At 51.3% G+C, this 12,153-nt stretch overlaps 1 protein-coding gene across 1 annotated transcript in view; it reads left to right on the top strand.

Moving 5' to 3' along the window:
• LOC310712598 (tyrosine-protein kinase receptor UFO-like) overlaps nucleotides 1–12,153 on the top strand; it is a 75,821-nt gene that overhangs the window by 24,978 nt on the left and 38,690 nt on the right. The gene's annotated exons all lie outside the window — the stretch shown is intronic.

A 12,153-nucleotide genomic window follows, 5' to 3' on the forward strand; every position in this document is an offset into this window, starting at 1 on the left:
TGCATGTGCAAGCGTGTCTCCGTCTCTTGCCGCTCACGAAAACAACGCCGACCTGTTTCGAGGGTCCAGAGTGCTTCACCTTCGTTCTCTCGGTAACCCTTACCACACCCCTGTAAGGTAGGCCAAGCGGTAGGGTGGCCAGATGCATCTCAGCAGGTGTCGCTTGTGCGAGAAGCTGTAGCACTTGGTGAAACGCCCTCCTCTGCAAAGAGGCAGGAGCCCTTGTCCTGCTTTTAATACAGTGGTACCTCGGGTTACATACGCTTCAGGTTACAGACTCCGCTAACCCAGAAATAGTACCTCGGGTTAAGAACTTTGCTTCAGGATGAGAACAGAAATCGTGCTCCGGCAGCAGCAGGAGGCCCCATTAGCTAAAGTGGTGCTTCAGGTTCAGAACCATTTCAGGTTAAGAATGGACCTCTAGAACGAATTCAGTACTTAACCTGAGGTACCACTGTAATAATATTAATAATTTTATTAATTTCATCCTGCCCATCTGACTGGGTTTGCCCCAGCCACTCTGGGCGGCTTTCAACGAGTATAAAAGCATAATAAACATCAAACATTAAAAACTTCCCTATACAAGGCTGCCTTCAGATGTCTTCTCTAAGTCGTATAGTCAGTGGCGTAGCGTGGGGGGTGCCAGGGGGGCCGGCCGCACCGGGCGCAACATGGACGGGGGGCGCGCTCGCACTAGTAAAATCCCTACTAAAATCCACGGGTTAGGGAGCCTGCGCTCGCTCGGCTTGGCGAGGAGGTCGCAGAAGGGGGAGAGCGAAGCCTTCTGCCGGGCAAAAAAAGGAGAGGAAGCCGGGCGGGCGGGCTGGCTGGCGGGGGTCTGGCTGCGCCTGCTGCTGCCGTTGCTGCTGCTGCCGGGGCTTTGACAGCTTGGCGAAGCGGAGGGAGAGGAGCTTTATGGTAATTGTGGCTCTCTCTCCACTGGCCGCCTGGCTAGTGAGCCAAGCCGAGCAGGGAGTCTGGCGAGGGGGCGGGAAGAGACTTTTCCACCTCACCTGGTCAAAAAGGAGAGCGGAGTCTCCTCAGGGCGCCCTCAGGCAGGGCAGGGCAAGGCAAGCAGAGCGAGGAGGAGAGAGAGGGGAAGGGGGGGAAGCAGCCAGGAAACGCTGCGGTGTGGAGGAGGAATCAATTAAGGAGAGAAAGCGAAAGGAAAGAAAAGAGGCAGCTCCAGGAGAGCGCGGGGGAAAGAGAAGCCTCGCTGCTGCTGCTTGGGAGAGTAAATTACTGTACTTGCCTTGCCCCGGGTTAGGGGGCGCAAATTAATTGCCTTGCCCCGGGTTAGGGGGCGCAAATTACTTGCCTTGCCCCGGGTGCTGATAACCCACGCTACGCCGCTGCGTATAGTTATTTATCTCCTTGACATCTGATGGGAGGGCGTTCCACAGGGCGGGCGCCACTACCAAAAAGGCCCTCTGCCTGGTTCCCTGTAGCTTCACTTCTTGCAGTGGAAATGGGTGGGCCATGTGGAGATTGGGTAAGCATTTCGGGAGAGGGGATGTTTGGAAGGTCCCCTTGTTCTTTGGCACCACAGATGACGGGCAGTACTGCAAGCCACTCAGAGCCGTGGCAGGTGAACCAAGAAAGGACCACAGCTCATCCCTTTGACATCTTTGCCGGTCTATTTAGCATAATATTGTGAACACCGGACTCCTCCAGGCTACCTATTTATTAAGCATTCGTTCTGATTTGCATGGGACATAGGTGGCGCTATGGGTTAAACCACAGAGCCTAGGACTTACTGATCAGAAGGTCGGTGGTTCAAATCCCCACGACGGGGTGAGCTCCCGTTGCTCAGTCCCTGCTCCTGCCAACCTAGCAGTTCGAAAGCACGTCAAAGTGCAAGTAGATAAATAGGTACCGCTCTGGCTTGAAGGGAAACGGCATTTCCGTGCGCTGCTCTGGTTCGCCAGAAGCGGCTTAGTCATGCTGGCCACATGACCCGGAAGCTGTACGCCGGCTCCCTCGGCCAATAGAGCGAGATGAGCGCTGCAACCCCAGAGTCGGCCACTACTGGACCTAATGGTCAGGGGCCCCTTTACCTGATTTGCTTGCACAAATCTTATGTCGAGATTGTACCACATCCTGTCTTATTGAGCATTCATTCTTAAAAAAAAGAAGGCAATAAACATTTGACCCCAATTTGCTCTGATTTGCTCGCTGGACGTTTATACAGTTTCCTGTTTCTCATTTGTTCACCCCACACTTCTCGCTGCATTTTCCTAGCCTCAGGAAGTGGATTTGTTGTGCTGAGGTTTTAACCCTGGCGGGCCTAAATTTCCCAGCATGCATTTGAATCCCTCCTGAAAATGCTGATGGGAGCCTCTGCTGAGAGTCTTTCCTATCCTCTCTGGGCCACTTTGGGCTCCTGACCCACCCTGCTGGCCGATGGCCTACTCTGTTTGCCCCAGCACAGTTTGGGGAGCTTCCCAGAATCCTTGCCACTGGGCTTTTCTGCCGAAGGCCACCGGCTGATTAGCTGAAGCCAGCCACAGCTATTTTCCTTTTCTTGCTTTTTTTTTTTTTTTTTTTTTTGCTGATTTGGCAGTTGCGTGGGGTTGCGAGCCTCAAACCAGACGCCTGGGTAAGAGGAAGTGGGTGTGAAGGGCTTCTTTGGCCAAAGGGCATCTCTTTCTTCTCCTCGAATAGAAACCAAAATCTTGGCAGCAAGAATCTCCTTGTGGCCGTAGCCCTAAGCACACGGGGTGCTGGAGGCAACCCCCCTTGAGCCCAGTGGGACTTCCATGCGTAGGACGGAGATTTCCGCCAGAATCTGTTCTTGTCCTGGGAGTGTAGTCTGTGCCATGCAGCTTATTCAGACGCAGGGTGGGTTGGAGGCAAAGGAGGGGTGCAAACGGCAAGACGCAGCTCCCACATGTCTTAGCCATATTATTGCATGGAAGAGCTTGGGGAAAATACCCGCAAGACAACCGAGCAAGACAGGAAGGGTTTGGGAACCTGAGGCTGGTGCAATAGACCTTCCTGCGGGGGCTTCTTAGAATCATAGAATCATAGAGTTGGAAGAGACCACAAGGGCCATCGAGTCCAACCCCCTGCCAAGCAGGAAACACCATCAGAGCACTCCTGACATATGGTTATCAAGCCTCTGCTTAAAGACCTCCAAAGAAGGAGACTCCACCACTTCTGATGGTTGTTTCAGAGAGAAGGACACATGCTTTGAATGCAGAAGGTCCTAGGTGGAAGGCAGCCCTGTTTAGGGAAGCTTTTAATGTTTGACGCATTACTGTACAGTGGAACCTTGGGTTAAGCACTTAATTCGTTCCGGAGGTCTGTACTTAAGCTGAAACTGTTCTTAACCTGAAGCACCACTTTAGCCAATGGGGCCTCCTGCTGCTGCCGCACCGCCAGAGCACGATTTCTGTTCTCATCTTGAAGCAAAGTTCTTAACCTGAAGCACTATTTCTGGGTTAGCGGAGTCTGTAACCTGAAGCGTATGTAACCCGAGGTACCACTGTATTTTAATATTTGGTTGGAAGCCGCCCAGAGTGGCTGAGGAAGCCCAGCCAGATGGGTGGCGTATTAATAATAATAATAATAATAATAATAATAATAATAATAATGCCTGGCTTCTTTAACACCCAAGCTGTAACTCAGTGCCCTGAAAATCCACCCACCGCCGTCTTGCTTCTGGCTGCAGGCTTTCCCCTCTTTTTCGCATTAGCTTGGGCCTGACTCTTGAAAGGATGTCAGCCAAACGCCTCCTGTAATAAAAGAGGGGGGTAAAGGGAGGGGGATTGCTGTGCTCCCTTTGGGGTTCAAATAACAAAACAAAACCCTGATCTGCAGCTCGTGTTTCTTGTTTCTTTTTTCATCCCGGTTTTTAAAATGGTGTTGCTCCACGATCCATATCTATCCTGTGCCTGTCCTGTCATAGAATCATAGACTTGTACATTTGGAAGGGACCCCTTGTGGTCATCTAGTCCAACCCCCTGCAAGGCAGGAATCTCAGCTAAAGCATCCAGGACAGACAGCCGTCCAAACTCTGCTTAGAAACCACCAAGGAAGGAGAGTCCACAACCTCCTGAGGGAGAGCCGTTCCACTGTCAAACATCTCTTGCTGCCAGAAAGTCCTTCCTGATGTTTAGTCAGAACCGCCTTCCTTTTCACTTGAAGCCATGGGTTCGAGTCCTACCCACTAGAGCTTGAAATGCTTCATTTTGACATCTCTCCCTCTGCCTCTTACTGACGCACCACCAGCTTCAATCCATATTTAGAAAAGGAGCGGTCGAGTGGTCATTTTAAGGAGGTTGTGTGGACAAGGCCCAAGCCAGCAGCAGGCGAAGCATTTCCCCTGAAACATCTGGAGGGTATTAGTGGCCGTGCAAAACATCTGGGGGGGGAAGGTGACAGATTAGCAGCAGCTATGCACACATTTCTTTTGCCCTGCTGTGGTTACCTGGGGTCAAAATTGTTCTGCTGGGTTTTGAAAAGAGAACAAGAGGAAGGGGGTTTGCCTCTCTGGCCTGTTTGACCAAAGGCAACAGAAAAACCCCTGTTTCCGCTCCCTGTGGGAAGATAGATGCATTGTGTCTCTCCAAGCACTTTCAGTTCTCTTAAAAACTTTTGCCCTCCCATGTTCACACACTGCCCTTTGTCGTGCTCTTCCCTTCCTCCTTTCCCCTCAGAGCTGAGGTAAAAACCAGCCCTTCCAGTGTCTTGAATAGTGTTCCTCTACCCTGCACGTGTTTTGCCTCGCCCCACATACCTGCCGTGCCTCTTATTTCTCTTATTGCTCATTTGGCCTAGCCGTGGCACGCAGTGAGTCAGGGGAGGGGAATTCTGGGCAGGAGGTGACATGCATCTGAGTCACGAGCCAGGATCCGGATGCCGCTGCAGGAAGCCGGCCAGAGGAGCATTTGGACGAGGGGCCCTGAATGGGCAGTTGTGGGGCCCAGGCAGTGACTGAAAGATAGCTGGAAAAGGATGAAGGCTTTGATACCTCTGATTTAGACCACTGGTATTCAAGAGCCTGGCAAATGGCCCTTTCTGAGGAGATTTCTCATGGACGAAAAATATCCAGTGGGCCTAGTGACTGATTTTTTGCAACGGTGCGATTGTCTTTTACTTACCGGTGAAGAAGCACGTGGCCGGATTGGTCCCTGTCGGCTTACAGCACCGTTTGGGTCGTGTCGGAAACACAACCACTTCCATCTGCAATTAATTTTTTTAAAGGGACAAATGGGAGAACGAAAGCTCAGGGAGACACTGTTTTATTTATTTGGCGAACCTCCGCACTTGTACCCGTCTTTCTTTTTGAGCTTAATTATTTTGCTGAGGAAATATTCCAGCTCTTTTCTTCCCCCGCTTGTGATAAGGCTGTGTAGATTATTTCTTTCTTCCCGGAAGTCCTGTCCTCACCAAAGGGACATGCGTCCACCAGACGGTGCACCCTTCCCAAATCTGGGTGGTTGGGTGACCTTTCATGTGGCAATGAGGGATGTTCCTAGAGAGGAGGTTTGCCATAACTTGGTGCGTGCAAAAGAGAGGGGAGTGATGCAAAAGGTTGAGAAATGTGCAGGCAAAGGAAGTGTGACCCGGGGAATGGAAGAAGTTGGATGAGGCAGGGGTGGTTGTGCATGTCAGACAGGGGTCTGCAACCTTTAAGACAAAAAGAGCCACTTGGACCCGTTTCCGAAGGAAAAAAAACTGGGAGCCGCAAAACTCGTCATTATAAAAATAACTTTTTTGTCACTTTTTTATTATTTCTTTGTTTGACCACTCAGAATTACTCCTCCTCATAGAAATAAACGTTAAATTAACAAGTTACCTTTTTGTGTGTGTGTGTTCTTCACTCCCCTTCAAAACAGTGACCAGCGTACATGCCCCCTTTCAATGCAGTGACCAGCGTACATGCCCCTTACAATGTAGTGGGCGGGCGGGACTAACGCACGCACCGCCCCCATGCGACGTCACAGCCAGTACAGCGCCCGCCACAGTGGGGAGTGTTGGGGATTACAATGCGCCTCCTCCCCTCGCTAGTATCCGCCCCGGAGCCGCAGCAAAGGTGTAAAAGAGCCACATGCGGCTCCGGAGCCGCGGGTTGCAGACCCCTGATGTCAGAGGTCAGTGCCTGTCCGTGAAACGAAAGATGCATTTGCGGACAGCCCAGGGTAGAGGAGCATTTAAGCAGATGCTGCTTTTATCTCTTCGGTGTGGAATGAAAGTGATGTTAAAGGCACAAGGCCAGGGTTATTTCTGAGCATGTGGTAGGCCCTCCTGAATACAAGAGCGTCAAAAATATGCTCTTTGATTGTGCAGAATGGCTCGCTTGAGGGTTCTTATACTGCCCAGCACTTGGTGGTATTTGGGTCACACCCTGCCAGGACAGACAGACGGATGATATTGCCATTTGAAATGTGGGCAGATGAGAAGGAGGAAAAGAGTCTCAGTCCAGACCTCTCTGGGAAGTGAAATGGCGTGAGAATCATCAAATTTTAGAGTCGGAAGGGATTCCAAGGGTCATCTAGCCCAACCCCTGCTTTGCAGGAATCTTAACTAAGCAGAGATATAGAATCTGTGGCCCTCCCGATGCAACCACTACTGCTCCAATCATTGGTCATGCTGGCTGGGAATGATGGGACTTGGAGTCCACCAGAATCTGGAAGGTGCCATGTTGGCTACCTCTGTGCATTCTTCCCCAAGCCTATGGGGAAATGCTAGTGAACCACACGTTTCCCTGCTACAGGCTGTTCCCCATTGTTGCAGTTGGTGATAAATTGCGTTCTTGATAGGCATGGGACCATCTTCCTCTGATTCCAGAGAGGAAGGGAGGGTTTCTGAAATGTAGGAAGGCCACACATTATCACTTTTGTTCAAGAAGTGTTGGTCAGAAATAGAAGCGGCCTGCATAATCTCAGCATTAAAGAAGTAGTTGTGCACCAGCTTCTCACGAGAGTTTGGGTTTTGTGGTGTGGCTTTTGCAGTTTGGACAGGGGAAAAGGGGAAACAGGCCATTAAAAGCTGCAGATTCGCTCTGTTACTTGCTGAAGGAGAATGTGGATTCCATCTGTGGGAATCCCGTGACAAATCTAGTGATTAGCTGTAGGAAAAAGAGATACAGTGCGACCGAAACACATCTTTTATGTAGGTAAAGTAAAGGTAAAGAACCCCTGGACGGTTAAGTCCAGTCAAAGGCGTCTATGGGGTTGTGGAGCTCATCTCGCTTTCAGGCTGAGAGAGCCGGCGTTTGTCCACAGACAGCTTTCCTAGTCATGTGGTGGAAACCAGAGCGTCTTTTATGTAAACCAGTCTGGCTGGCCTAGCGAATAGCAAATCTGTTAAATGACAAAAGGTGCTGATGATGAAGAAGAGTTTGGATTTGATATCCCGCTTTATCACTACCCTAAGGAGTCTCAAAGCGGCTAACATTCTCCTTTCCCTTCCTCCCCCACAACAAACACTCTGTGAGGTGACTGAGGCTGAGAGATTTCAAAGAGTGTGACTAGCCCAAGATCACCCAGCAGCTGCATGTGGAGGAGCAGAGATGCGAACCCGGTTCAACAGATTACGAGTCTACCGCTCTTAACCACTACACCACACTGCCTCTCTGATGTGCCACCTGAGAGGAATCCTTGGGCCTGGGAAGATGGATGTTGCCAAGGTGATGGGGTGTGTATTTGAAGTGACAGGAGAAGAGAGATTTTGAGCAAGGTGTTCTGAAAAGAATAAGAAGGAAGGCTGGGGTCCATCTTGGGCAGGCTGGCTGCAGGCTGGCTGGGAGAGATGCCTTGGCCTGATGGCTGCAGTCCTGTGAGGGACAAGCCCCTCTTGAAAGGATCGTCCTGTTTTGGACTCCCTCCATGCAGACTGAAGGTGTGAATAAACCATATTTCTCAAAGCTACAACAGTCTATGCCATGTCTCCAGCGGCGTAGCGTGAGTTGTCAGCACCTGGGGCAACGCAAGTAATTTGCGCCCCCTAACCCGGGGCAAGGCAAGTAATTTGCGCCCCCCCTAACCCCTAACCTGCGAGTTGCCGCTGGCGCTGCCGCCCAAACGACGCCGCTTGCCCGGAGGAGGAGGGGGGCAGAGAGGCGAGGAAAATGCAACGGCCCAGCAGCTGCAGCAGCACCGGCGGAGGCGGGGCTGTGAGGAGGGGCTGCCTGGCGCGTCCTCCGTGGCGAGCGCTGAGAGCCGCTGCCTGCCGGGCGCCTTCAGCCTGGACGCACGCACAGCTCGTCGGTTCCGCGAGACATGCGGCTTCGCTACAGCCTTCCCCCGAGGCTCTTCGGCGACTCCGGAGGCAGCGAGCGCGCCCCCCCAGATGTTGCGCCCGGTGCGGCCAGCACCCCTGGCACCCCCCACGCTACGCCACTGCATGTCTCAATTCTTCAAAGGAACACAGGCCGTGGGTGATTGCCTGGAGCCCCTGAGCATTTGCCACTGTTCGGCAGAGAGAGGAGGCAGCGGAACCCAGCTTTTGTAACAGTACACATCCAAACATATTGGGCAGTTGCGCTAATGTTGTCTGGGGAGTAGCCTAAGCCTGTCTTTCCTGCTCGCTTCCTTGCTCAGCATGCAATTTGTCAATAGTCTCTCCAGAATGATGTCTGTGGTCTCTCTGCAGAAGGAAGCTACTGCAATAAAAGGATGCCCAAGAACTATAAAAGTGGAGGTCACAAGGCAAGAGGGAGGCACATGGCATGTGCAAGAACAAAACCGCACAATGCACTTCTCCAAAAGAGTGCGGTCCTCTTGCTTCAGCGCTGCCACATCGATCCTGTGGGTCCACCTGCAAAGGACTATGAGAGAGAGAGAAGAAGAAGTGTCTCTCTCCACCCACATTTGTGATTACAGTATGCATGCTGTTTCATGTCCTTGTCTGGCATGCAAGGAGGACCGTGGAGGCAGGTGGGCTGTGGACAGGCCGGGAAGAGCCTGGCTGGAAACCAGAAAATCTGAAAGCTCAGAGATTGCAGTGGCGTAGCGTGGGTTGTCAGCACCCGGGGCAAGACAAGTAATTTGCGCCCCCTAACCTGCCGCCGCTGCCAGCTTCTTCTTGCTGCTGCCTGGTCTGGTGTGGTTCTCTCCCGCGCTCAGCGCTGCACTGGGCGGCCGCTGCACTGTCCCTCGCCCAGATAGTCCCTCGCTCTCTCTCCGCACCGCACGCCTGGCACCCACCCCCTCCACAGTGGGCGGCGACCCAGCGGCTCGGATCGGATTCGCACAGCCAGCACTGCAGTGAGAGAGAGTGAGTGAGCCAGGTAGGGGCAGAGAGCTGCGAGTGCAAGCGCGTCCCCCCCCCCAGATGTTGCGCCCAGTGTGGCCGGCCCCCCCCTGCACCCCCACGCTACGCCACTGGAAGTAATTGCCACAACGGCTAGATCTGTTGTCCCATGCACAGGGATTGCATCCCTCTGTATAACAGGTGCTGGGGACAGACAATAAAGAGCCCTCCTACATGCTTTTCTTGTAAAGTTCTTGGGCTATGGATTCATTAGTGGCTTAAAACACCACAAGGTTGCCTCGGCCCCAAGTAAAAGGTAAAGGGACCCCTGACCATTAGGTCCAGTCGTGACCGACTCTGGGGTTGCGGCACTCATCTCACTTTATTGGCCGAGGGAGCTGGCGTACAGCTTCCGGGTCATGTGGCCAGCATGACAAAGCCTCTTCTGGCGAAGCGAGCAGTGCACGGAAACGCTGTTTACCTTCCCGCTGGAGTGGTACCTCTTTATCTACTTGCACTTTGACGTGCTTTCGAACTGCTAGGTTGGCAGGAGCAGGGACCGAGCAATGGGAGCTCACCCAGTTGCGGGGATTCGAACCACCAACCTTCTGATCGGCAAGTCCTAGGCTCTGTGGTTTAATCCACAGCACCACCCGCGTCCCTCGGCCCCAAGTACCAGGGTTCAAATCCTTGCTCAGCCATGGGATGCCTGATTATCCTCTTCCAAAGCAACTACTCTATTCCGAACTTTAAAATGGTAAGCGTAATGCTGGTGGTCAACAAAAGAGGTTTAAAGACTCTTTCAAGGCAAATCTTTTTTAAAAAGTAGTATAAACACAGACAACAGGGAAACACTGGCCTGCGAGCGCTCCAGTTGGAGAACAGCCTTCACCAAAGGAGTCATAGATTTGGAAATATATATATTTTTTAAAAAAAATTAAAAGTCCAGTAGCACCTTAGAGACCAACTAAGTTTGTTCTTGGTATAAGCTTTCGTGTGCATGCACACTTTTTCAGATAGATTTTGAAGACGCTCAAACTCAGGACGAAAGGGAGAAACGTGCGAAGAGGAAGGCATGCTTGGCAAACCCTCACTGTAATCACTTCCCCCCCAAAACCTATGTCCTAACTGGAAGGATGTGTGGATCCAGAATTGGCCTCCACAGCCACATGGACTCACTGTTAAAACCATGTTCATGGAAGACAATCTTACTTGGCCACGAAGAAGAAGAGAGAGCCATGAAACTCACTTTGGGTGTCCTTGGGCCAGTCACTGCCTCTCAGCCCAGTGCACCTCGCTGGGTTGTTGTAGCGATTCAAGAAGGAGAGCAGGGAGACAACCACGTACACTGTGGTTGAGCTCCTTGGAGGAGGAAAAAGTGGGATATAAGTGCAATAAATAAAGAAATAACCAACTACAGACCTCCAAGCTGGAGGGAAGGATGTCCTCACCAGACCCTTCTTACGGCAGCGAAGGGACAGAAATAGTTAAATCATTTAGTTAAATCGTCTTGAAGAGAAACTGCTGGGTGGAAATAAAACAAGGCCAAAAGTGACGTGCTAGAAAGGGAGTGAGCGAGCTATGTTGCAGATAAGAAAGCGTTTGGAGACATCCGGAGATGGAGGATGCAGCAAATCTTGCTGTAGGAGGTTCAGAGACAATTGCAGATTAAGCACTTAGGCGGGAGACCATGGAAGAGAGAATTTTGGGGGGTGAAGTCGAACTGTTGGAAGGCTGTAGCACCTGCTGCGTCCGTAGAGACCGATGCAGGAGAGACGTGGTTGGTTGCAGCCGGGGCAGAGGAAGGCGTCCGGTTGTGCTGCTGCAGATTCGCCGTGGCGTTTCTTCTCTCTGCGCTCCTCCTAGGAGATGGGAGAATGCGGCAAATTATGCTGCAGAAGCTTCGGAGAGAATGACGGACTAAACACTTGTGCCTTATGATGTAAAATGGGATAGCGACAAAAGGGACTGATTGCACGCTAATTGTCCAAAGCTGTGAACCGCTACCGTATTTTTTGCTCTATAAGACTTACTTTTTCCCTCCTAAAAAGTAAGGGGAAATGTGTGTGCGTCTTATGGAGCGAATGCAGGCTGCACAGCTATCCCAGAAGCCAGAACAGCAAGAGAGATTGCTGTTTTCACTGCGCAGCGATCCCTCTTGCTGTTCTGGCTTCTGAGATTCCGAATATTTTTTTTCTTGTTTTCCTCCTCCAAAAACTAGGTGCGTCTTGTGGTCTGGTGCGTCTTATAGAGCGAAAAATACAGTAATTTAAGAAGGATATTGATAAACTAGAATATGTACAGAGGAGGGCAACCGAGATAATCGAGGGTCTAGAAACCAAGCCTTATGAGGAACAGTTGAGGGAGTTGGGTGTGTTTAGCCTGGAGAAGAGGAGACTGAAAGGAGACAGAATATCCGTCTTCCACTAGCTAAAGGGTTTTCATACGGACGATGGAGCAAGCTTGTTTTCTCTTTCTCCAGAGGGTAGTCCCCAAACAACAGCTTCAAGTTCCAAGAAAGGAGATTCCAGCTAAACATCAGAAATAGCTTTCTCACAGGAAGAGCTGTTCAATAGTGGAAGTTTGTGGTCTCCCCTTCCTTTGAGGATTTTAAGCAGAGGTTGGATGGCCGTCTGTCAGGGATGCTTTAGCTGAGATTCCTGCCTTGCAGGGGGTTGGACTAGATGACCCTCGGGGTCCCTTCTAACACTATAACTCAATGATTCTGTATTTGAATCCTCCGTAGTGACTTCCACATCGGGGTTGCTACCTTGTGCGTACGAATAAATGCATTTGATTCGTTACCTGGTTATTACTGGCCTCCGGTAAGGGAACCTAGGTACAGTCGTACCTTGGAAGTCAAACGGAATCCGTTCCGGAAGTCCTTTCGACTTCCAAAACGTTCGAAAACCAAATTGCATCTTCTGATTGGCTGCAGGAAGATCCTGCAGC

This window comes from Podarcis liolepis (genome assembly GCF_965112155.1).
Source record: "Podarcis liolepis genome assembly, chromosome: 7".
Taxonomy (NCBI): Eukaryota; Metazoa; Chordata; class Lepidosauria; order Squamata; family Lacertidae; genus Podarcis; species Podarcis liolepis.